This window comes from Pelodiscus sinensis, chromosome 1 (assembly GCF_052426305.1).
Source record: "Pelodiscus sinensis isolate ZL-2025 chromosome 1, ASM5242630v1, whole genome shotgun sequence".
NCBI lineage: Eukaryota > Metazoa > Chordata > Testudines > Trionychidae > Pelodiscus > Pelodiscus sinensis.
Window position 1 is genome coordinate 221,113,963 of NC_143052.1, and position 8,905 is coordinate 221,122,867.

The 8,905-nt window shown below is 42.6% G+C and overlaps 1 pseudogene; it reads right to left on the minus strand.

Annotated features, from left to right (window-relative positions):
* Window positions 1-5,324: 5,324 nt before the first annotated feature.
* On the minus strand, window positions 5,325-7,642 carry LOC142823775 (claudin-34-like; annotated as a pseudogene).
* Window positions 7,643-8,905: the final 1,263 nt, after the last annotated feature.

Here is an 8,905-nt window from a genome sequence, read left to right on the forward strand (position 1 = left end):
TCTGGGCTGGATTCATAAAGGAAGTTATAAATCTACCTGCCACTTTAAGCACTTAACACCAACTTTTAGGTGTCACAAGCATTTACAGCCCCCTGCTCAGCTGCCTCTTTTCCCTATAGGTGCCTAAGTCTCCACAGCACCTAAATTTCAGCAAGCGAGTAGGTGCACAGATAGATTGGGACACCATTCAGCAGCTGGATATCTAATTCATCTCTAAGTCCCAGCAGGATTCACAAAATCGACTTTATCTTGCCTTTGGGGCCTGACTCGGTAAGCATGCTCTGTGCATGGATACACACCCACAAAATGGCCTGTGAAGAGAGTAGTCTTAAATTTTAATTTCCTCCTCTATCTGATGTATAAAGGGATCTGAAATTGAGTCTCTCCCCTCTTGGAACAAAACCCAACCACTGAGCTAGAGGTCATATGTGGGGCACCATTATCTGCTCTTTCAGTATTTCTTGCAAAAAAAAAAAAAAGGCTAAATTTTATTTATTTATTTAAAATATTTTTACCCCGCCTCTCTATTTAAAATATTCGAGGCGGTTTACAAAATTTTTAAAAACACAATACAAATATATATTAAAAATACAAGACCCCAGATGGACATAAAACCTGCTAAAAACGTCTCGAGAGAAGCAACACACACATACAGACTCAAACACCAATAAAAGCATGAGCAAAAAGGGTGGCTTTAGCCTGACACAAACAATGCTAATGTTGGTGCCAGGTGAATATCCCAGAGGAGAGATTGCCACAGCTTGGGAGCAAAAGCTGAGAAGGCTCTGCTTTGTATAGATGTTAATCTTATCTCCATAAGTGAGGGAACACTGAGCAGAGCCTCCCCAGCTTACCTCATTCCCCAGCCAGGTTCATATGGGAGGAGACGATCCTTCAGATACCCCAGACCCAACCTATTTAGAGCTTTATAGGTCATAACCAAACCTTAAATTGTGCCTGGAAACATACCAGAAGCCAGTGCAGCTGCCGGAGCACTGGCATAATGTGTTCCATATAAAGAGTATTAATTAAAACTCGAGGAGCCACATTCTGGACCAGTCTCCGAAGGCTCTTTAGAGGCAACCCCACAATAAGCGTATTACAGTAATCCAGTCAAGATATAACAAGAGTATGGATCATGTGGTGAAGTCATACTTGTTCAGGAAGGGTCGCAGCTGGCAGATCAAACGAAGCTGTCCAAAAGCACTCCTGGCCACCGAAGAAATCTGGTTCTCAAATGTTAAAAAAAGGTCCAGGAGGACTCCCAAGCTGCGTACCTGTTCTTTCAGGGGGAGAATAACCCCCTCTAGAACAAAATACAGGACTATGTAGCACTTTAAAGACTAACAAGATGGTTTATTAGATGACCCCAGCTATCTTACACATTACAAAGATAGCTTCCCCAATTATCACCTCTAATTCTATTAACTCACAGACCTTTCCCCTTCCCCACCTCTAATATCATTAACTCACTGGCATTCACCTTCCGACCCCCCCCCCCATCTCCCTTCTGTTCTGTAATGTGATTTGTCCTTTTCATGTGTGTTCATTTTTTTTTTAAATTGTATCCTTTGGTATATATGGTTGCGACTATTTTCTTCCATTATTTGATCTGAGGAAGTGGGTCTGGCCCACGAAAGCTCATCATCTAATAAACCATCTTGTTAGTCTTTAAAGTGCTACATAGTCCTGTATTTTGTTTCAGCTACACCAGACTAACACGGCTACATCTCTATCACCCCTCTAGAACAGGTACCACACCACATTCCTGAACAGATGTCCTCCTGATCCACAGGACCTCACTTTAGAGGAGAGTTGGTGGCTGTGAACTCCAGCTGGAGAGAGGTGCCTCTCTCTGTTCCGGTGTTAGGCACCTAACTCCCTTTAAGGGTCCCACTCTTGTCCTTAGCATTTCCTGTTGGTTACTTTAGGCGGCTCCTCACTCAATGTGTGGGCTTCTGTGATTCGCATTCTTAGGCACCTAAGGCTACATCTACTCTACAACAGATAGTTAACTTAAGCTATGCAAATCCAAATATGTGAATTAAGTAGCTGGAGTTGCCGTACTTTTGGTCAAGTTACTAGGGGGTCTACATTGCAGGGGGTCTATGGGAGAAACTCGATGGATGACAGGAGAGGGATCATGTGATGATTACCTGTTGTGTTCACTCCATCTGGTATTGGCCACTGTTGGCAGACAGGATACTGGGCTTGATGGACATTTGGTCTGACCCAGTATGGCTGTTTTTATGTTCTCCCATCAACTTCCCTTACTCTTCTTGTCCAGAGTAGAGTAACAGGGTCAACAGAAGAGCACTCTGCAATTATATTTAGCAGGTTTTCACTAGAACTGCTAAATCGACCATCGGTGTATCAATCTGAGAGCATCAATCTGTGTTATAGTATAGATTTAAGCCTAACTCGCCTTATGCATTGCACATTATGACTAAGAATTCAACTAAGCAACAGGGTGCTTAAAAGTTAGGTGCTACAAAACTCAGCACTGCAGTGACCAAGTCTCTTTCTGAATCTAGCCCTGCATTTTAGTATATGGTTTTTATTGTTTGCTTTAATAAAAGTCCATTTTAAAGTGAATGGCTGCTCTTTGAATTTGGAAAAACATCATGTAACGTGTGCTCTTAGATAAAAGGCAGCACTACGGCTCTACTGAACATGCCCTTTCCAACTTCTGTTTCAATAACTGCAGCCAGTTAAATGAGCAGTGCCTGCCTTAATAACTTACCTGGATATCATTAGAATAGTGTTGTTGCCACATCCCCTCAGGAAGGCTGAATCACTTTGTAGTATGCACCTTCGCCATTATCACACCAGTCCAGAGTGAACAACTTTGTTAAATGTTACAGGTTTTAAAATACTACTTAGAATACATACAAAGGTTTCTACTTTACTAACACTTTACAAACATGAATGTACTTTCATCACATTCCAGTCACCTAGAGCATGTCTACACTACAGCACTACATTGGCACAGCTGCACTGATGGTGCCGCAACACTGTAGCGTGTTTGATGAAGATGTGCTATGCTGATGGGAAAGTGCTCTCCTATCAGCATATTACTCCACCATGGTGGGAAGAGGAAGCTATGTTGGCGGAAGAGCATCTCCTGCTGGCGTAATGGAGGTGTGGACAGCATGAAACTTATGTCACTCATTGAAGAGACTTTTTCACACCCCTTAGTAATGTAGGTTAGGTCAGTTTTAATGGTCATGTAAACCTACCCTTAGATAAATGTTATTACCATTTTGGAGATGGAAAAAGAGACATAGGCAGATTAGGTGACTCACCCTAGGATACACAGAAAATTAGTGTCAGAGCTGGTATAAGAGTAGAGTTCTTCCTAAGCCTGAGTTCAGTTGTCTCACCTGCCAGACTGGGCTGACCTAAAATCCTAACAGTTTGTAAAGACTTTTCAAAAGCATGAAAGAAAAGTGCTTTCTCTGTCAGTGTTACTCTTTTTCGTTTGGCCACATTGGTTTGATTTGTTGTGATTTTAACAAAGCTTCAATGAATGATTCCTGCTCCCCCCAGAACATATGGGCTACATCTACACTGGCAGCTTCTTGCGCAAGAACTGTTTTGCAGAAGAGTTCTTGCACAAAAAGTCTTCCACAAGCGCGCGTCTACACTGGCATGTGCTTTTGCGCAAGAGCGTCTATGGCAGTGTGGACACTCTCTTGCTCAAGAAAGCTCTGATGGCCATTTTAGCCATAGGGGTTTCTTGCGTAAGAAATTCATGTTGCCTGTCTACACTGCCCTCTTGCACAAGAGCTCTTGCACAAGAGGGCTTATTCCTCATGGGGAGAGGAATAACTCTTCCGGAAGAAGCCCTGTTTTCTGACGCTAGACTGTAAATTTACTTGCGCAAGAATGCGCGTGCAGTGTAGACACCCAGCAAGTTTTTGTGTAAAAACAGCAGTTCTTGCGCAAGAAGCCGCCAGTGTAGACATAGCCATGGCTTTTTTTGTTCACCATCATCATCACTGAAGACATTGATTAATCTCTCTAGGAACAAGTTTGTTAACTCATGACCCCTCTGCTGGCTCTTAAATATATGAGCACAAAATGTGATCGATATTGCATTAACAACAGATTAAGTTTATTAATCATCTCATTTCAATAAAAAAGTATGTCAGGCTGCAAAGTGGATGGAAAAATAGGGCATTCATAGTTTTGAAGGCTATAAGGGGCCGTAGGGATCATCTAGTCTGTCTGAATAACAAAGGGTATAACTTCTGATTAAACTAGCTGCACACATAGAACAGCGGTTCTCAAACTTTTTGGCTCACGGCCAATCCCACTCAATGCAGGCCTTTCCACGGACCAACAGCCAACCACCCATGACAACAAAATGAGTACAGGAAATGTTAAGGATGAAGGTCTGGCCAGGAGATGCAGGAGGAGACTGGGGTTCAGAGTCTGGCTGAAAGTCTGGGTGCAGGAATGGGTTGAGGGAAAAGTCTGGACAGGAGGTTGGGTGCAGAAGTGAGGTGGTGCAGGGTCTTGGTGGGAGGGGAGTGTGAGGGAAATGGAGGTATGGGGTCTGCACATGACAGGGATGTGGGGTGCTTACCTGGTTCCATGCCTTCCATTGCATCCAGGTAAACTCCCTCCCCTGCTGCTCCCATTGTCCATAATTTCGACAAATGGAAGCAGCAGGGAAAGCCTCCAGGTGAGCGATTTCCTGCACTGCTGTTCCCCCAGATGCAGGGAGGAGGAACAGCAGTGTGCAAAGTCACTTCCTTCCCCCGCAAGCTGGACCTGGGCCACAATGCACCCCTCCCCTCCATGGGAAGCCAGTGCTGGTGCTATAACCTCACAATTGGGCATGGCCCACAGGGCTGGAGCACCAATGTAGGCTCCCTTCTGCAGGGGGAGGGGGTGAACTCTGCACCCACAGCCCACCTGCAAGACCACACTTTGAGAACCACTGATTTAGAAAGACAGCCAATCTTGATGTAAAGACTTCAGTGTCAGGTGTTGATTACAATAGGAAAAAATTCAATTAAATGAACAGGTCAACAGTGCAAAGTGAAATACCTATTCTGAAAGAAAATAAAAACATACAAAGTTCATATATATCAAAGACAAACAATAGCAGTCAACAGCTGTAGAGTGAATCAAAAGTTCACTTCAATGTTGAGTCTGTAGCAATGTCTTGTCATTTTTAGGAAGAACAGGTTATATGAAAATCACTAATCACATACCATTTTTGGAGTGCACCTGTACATTCCAATACTAACATGCTAATGTGTTTGCAAATCCTGAGAACTCCTTGAACACACAAGGTCACTGGGTTACTTTATTTATTTTGTAACTATGCTCCAACTTTCTCTCATGCAGCTCAGGTCTCTGTTATCAGAAAGCACCCTAACATCCGGCATTATAGGATGTTTATAAGAAAGGGAAAAATCCCACTGATCAGCAACAAGGTGACAGATAAAAGCCCAACAGGAACAGGAGCGCCAACTTCCTGTCCCTCTGGGCTGGAGGGCATGTACAAAGGAGGAGGAAATGGGATAGCACAAATGTATGCTATAAAATAGCAATTCCAGATCACTGGAAATAAGACACAGACACCTGCTAATATTTTCAATATTCCCTAGCTAGGAAAAAGCTGATTGTTTGAGTTTTGAGTAGAATTCCCATATACATATTCCTCAGGGCAAAGATGCAACAGCTTTCCCTAGTACCCCACTATAGCAACTAATAAAAGGAACTGGGCAACAGAAACTTCCTGGGGAATGAAGGCATCATTGAAACTGAATCTATGACAGAATATCATCTGAAGGTCTCTGGAGACTTTGCTGTGACTGTTAAAACAGACTTTCCAAATACCCAAGCGATGCCAGAGGAGATGCTGGTGGTGTTACTTGTATGACACATTCTCCACTGCACTTGTCCCATTGAAATGATGCACAGGAGATCCAGCCTAAGGTACCTAAAAGAAGACCAACTATTTGGCAGTGAATTCTAGTGGCCAGAGAGGTCATGGTCTGGATATCTTCAAGAAGTGCCCTGATCCTGTTATGGGCAAATGCAGGTCCACTGAAATGAAACAGAATATAAATAAAATAATATATTGTCTCTTTTTATGCACACACATACAAGGCTGGATTAGTGCGTAGGCAAAACCAGGAATGTGCCTAGGGCCCACATTCATGCAGAGGCCAGCTTGCTAGGTTGCAATACCACCTATTTAGCCTGGCCGCTCCTCTGTCATGACAAAAGGATAGCTGGACCAAACCTAAGCGGACAGTGGCATGACCATTAGGGATGTGAACGTTTAAAGCGTTAACTAGTAATCTTGACCCTTAATGGCTTAATGGGTGAGGCTTACCCATTGAGTGGTGAGGCTTATTGGTTAAGGTTAACTGGTGAGGCTGGAACAAGGGCCCAGAGATGTGTTTGCTTAGGGTCCTACGATGAGTTAATCCATATGTACATGCATTACTCTAGTATTTGGCAGAGCTACCAAGAGGTCAATACAGGCCTTTCTGAGAGAACTCCTGGGTGCCATGACAACTAATAGACAGGATTCTGAGCCAGCTGTGAAGCAAACAAGACCCAAGTGCAGGGATCTTGGCTCTACTTCAGCTCTACCCATGTTGGAGCCTTTTGGCTTCCGGAAGGGCTTCTTCTCTGGAAGCTGGAAAGCAAGTAATCAAGTACTCCACAGGCCTGCTCAGTGGAAATGTTACCAGAAGAGCTGGATCCAGCCACTTTATTTTAATCTTTCTAGGTTCTCCCTCCCTAATGTTTTCCCTCTGCCCTTTTGTCAGTATATTTTTTGCCCTCTTTGTAAAGCCTATTATTTCTCTTTTTTTTTTGCTCTTTCATTGTTCATCCCACCCACTGTCATTCACCCCACTGCCAGGTGGTTGTTATTGATTATATGTATTATCATAGTGCCCAGGCACCTGTGTTATTGCTTCCTCTTCGCTTCCTTCCTTCTTTGAGGCATCTTTAGTTACTACATTTTGTGAAAAAATAAAAACATAGGTAGCATCCTGGTTACCTGAGCTTCCATTAGTTGTGTCTCTGTATTAATTCAACACTTGCCCCAGTTTGGCTGGTGGTTCTATTAATACGGAGAACTGGATAATGGAAGCTCAGATTAATGGAGTTCTTCTACAGATCAATAAAATATTGTGTTCAGCTAAGACCCGGAGTTAGGGAAACAAAAGTTCAGTGTTTCATTTTAATTGTGGAAAAAAGAGGATTTTTTTATTTTTATCAGAAAGTTTTGGATTTTATCATCACAGAAAATAGGCTCCCTGCTCATTACTAGTATTTAGCACCACATAATGCTGCATACACACAAATTAATTCTTCATCACTGAGGATAGCTTTTAGGACCTATGTTCTTACAGATCTATCCAAGGGTACTGGTACAATTTATATAGTGGAGATGCTGAAAGCTATTGAACCAAAGTGTAAATCCTACCTATAATGGAAACCACTTCAAGGCAGAGGGTATGTCACCACTTCTCTTTCCCCCACCCCCTACCAGCCTCAGTTCCAGCACCTATGGATCTATCTTAGGCACATAGGCTATGTCTAAATTACATCCCTCTCTTGGCAGTGGGATGTAAATTAGACGTATTGAAAGTGCAAATGAAGCCGGGATTTAAATATCCCACACTTAATTTGCATAATAGCAACCACCGCTTTTTTTTGGGAACATGGATTTTCGAAACCCCCCCAGCAGTTTAGACAGTTTCATAAAATGAGGAGTACAGGATCTTTCGAAATGAAGAATTTTTGTCAAAAATGCCCCATCTAAACTGCCATTTTTTTGAAAAGTCCCATTGCGAAAAAATCAGCAGCCACCATTATGCAAATTAAGCCCCAGATATTTAAATCCCAGCTTCATTTGCACTTTCAATATGTCTAATTTACATCCCTCTGCCAACAGAGGGGTGTAATTTAGACATAGCCATAGTTGGTTTCCATTACAATAGTATCAGAGCACCTCACATTCTTTACTGCATTTATCTTCACCACACCTCCCTGAGACAGGGAAGTAGTATTACCCCCATTTTACAGATGTGGAGCTCAGACTTAGATTTTAAAGGTGTTTAGGCACCTAAAGGTGCAACTAGAAGATTAATGATTGTTTCAAAAGCTTCTAGCTGCATAACTCCTATCATAGAATCATAGAATACTAGGACTGGAAGGGACCTCGAGAGGTCATCGAGTCCAGTCCCCTGCCCTCATGGCAGGACCAAATACTGTCTAGACCATCCCTGATAGACATTTATCTAACCTACTCTTAAATATCTCCAGAGACGGAGATTCCACAACCTCCTTAGATAATTTATTCCAGTGTTTAACCACCCTGACAGTTAGGAACTTTTTCCTAATGTCCAAACTAAACCTCCCTTGCTGCATCTTAAGCCCATTGCTTCTTGTTCTATCCTCAAGGCCAGGAAGAACAATTTTTCTCCCTCCTCCTTGTGACACCCTTTTAGATACCTGAGAATTGCTATCATTTCCCCCCTCAATCTTCTCTTTTCCAAACTAACAAGCCCAATTCTTTCAGCCTTCTTTATATAACTAGAAACCTATATGTGTGTTTAGGTATCTAGATACCTTTAAAAGATAGTGAAAAGTGACTGGTTAATATTACGCAGGAAGTTTGTGGAGGAGCAGGTAATTGAATCCAGCTCTCCCAAGTTAGTACTCTACTGGACTATCCTTCCTCTCTCCACTAAGGAGCTGGGACTAAACTGATTTAACAGGGGAACTGAAATATTTTAGATTGAGAGAAAGATGCTGAGCCTGGCAGTGTTGATGGTGACATTTATAAAGGGAATCGCAGCTCAGTTTTCTTTAGAGGATATGTGAATGTACTTGGAGCCTATCATTTTCATATCTGTTAGTA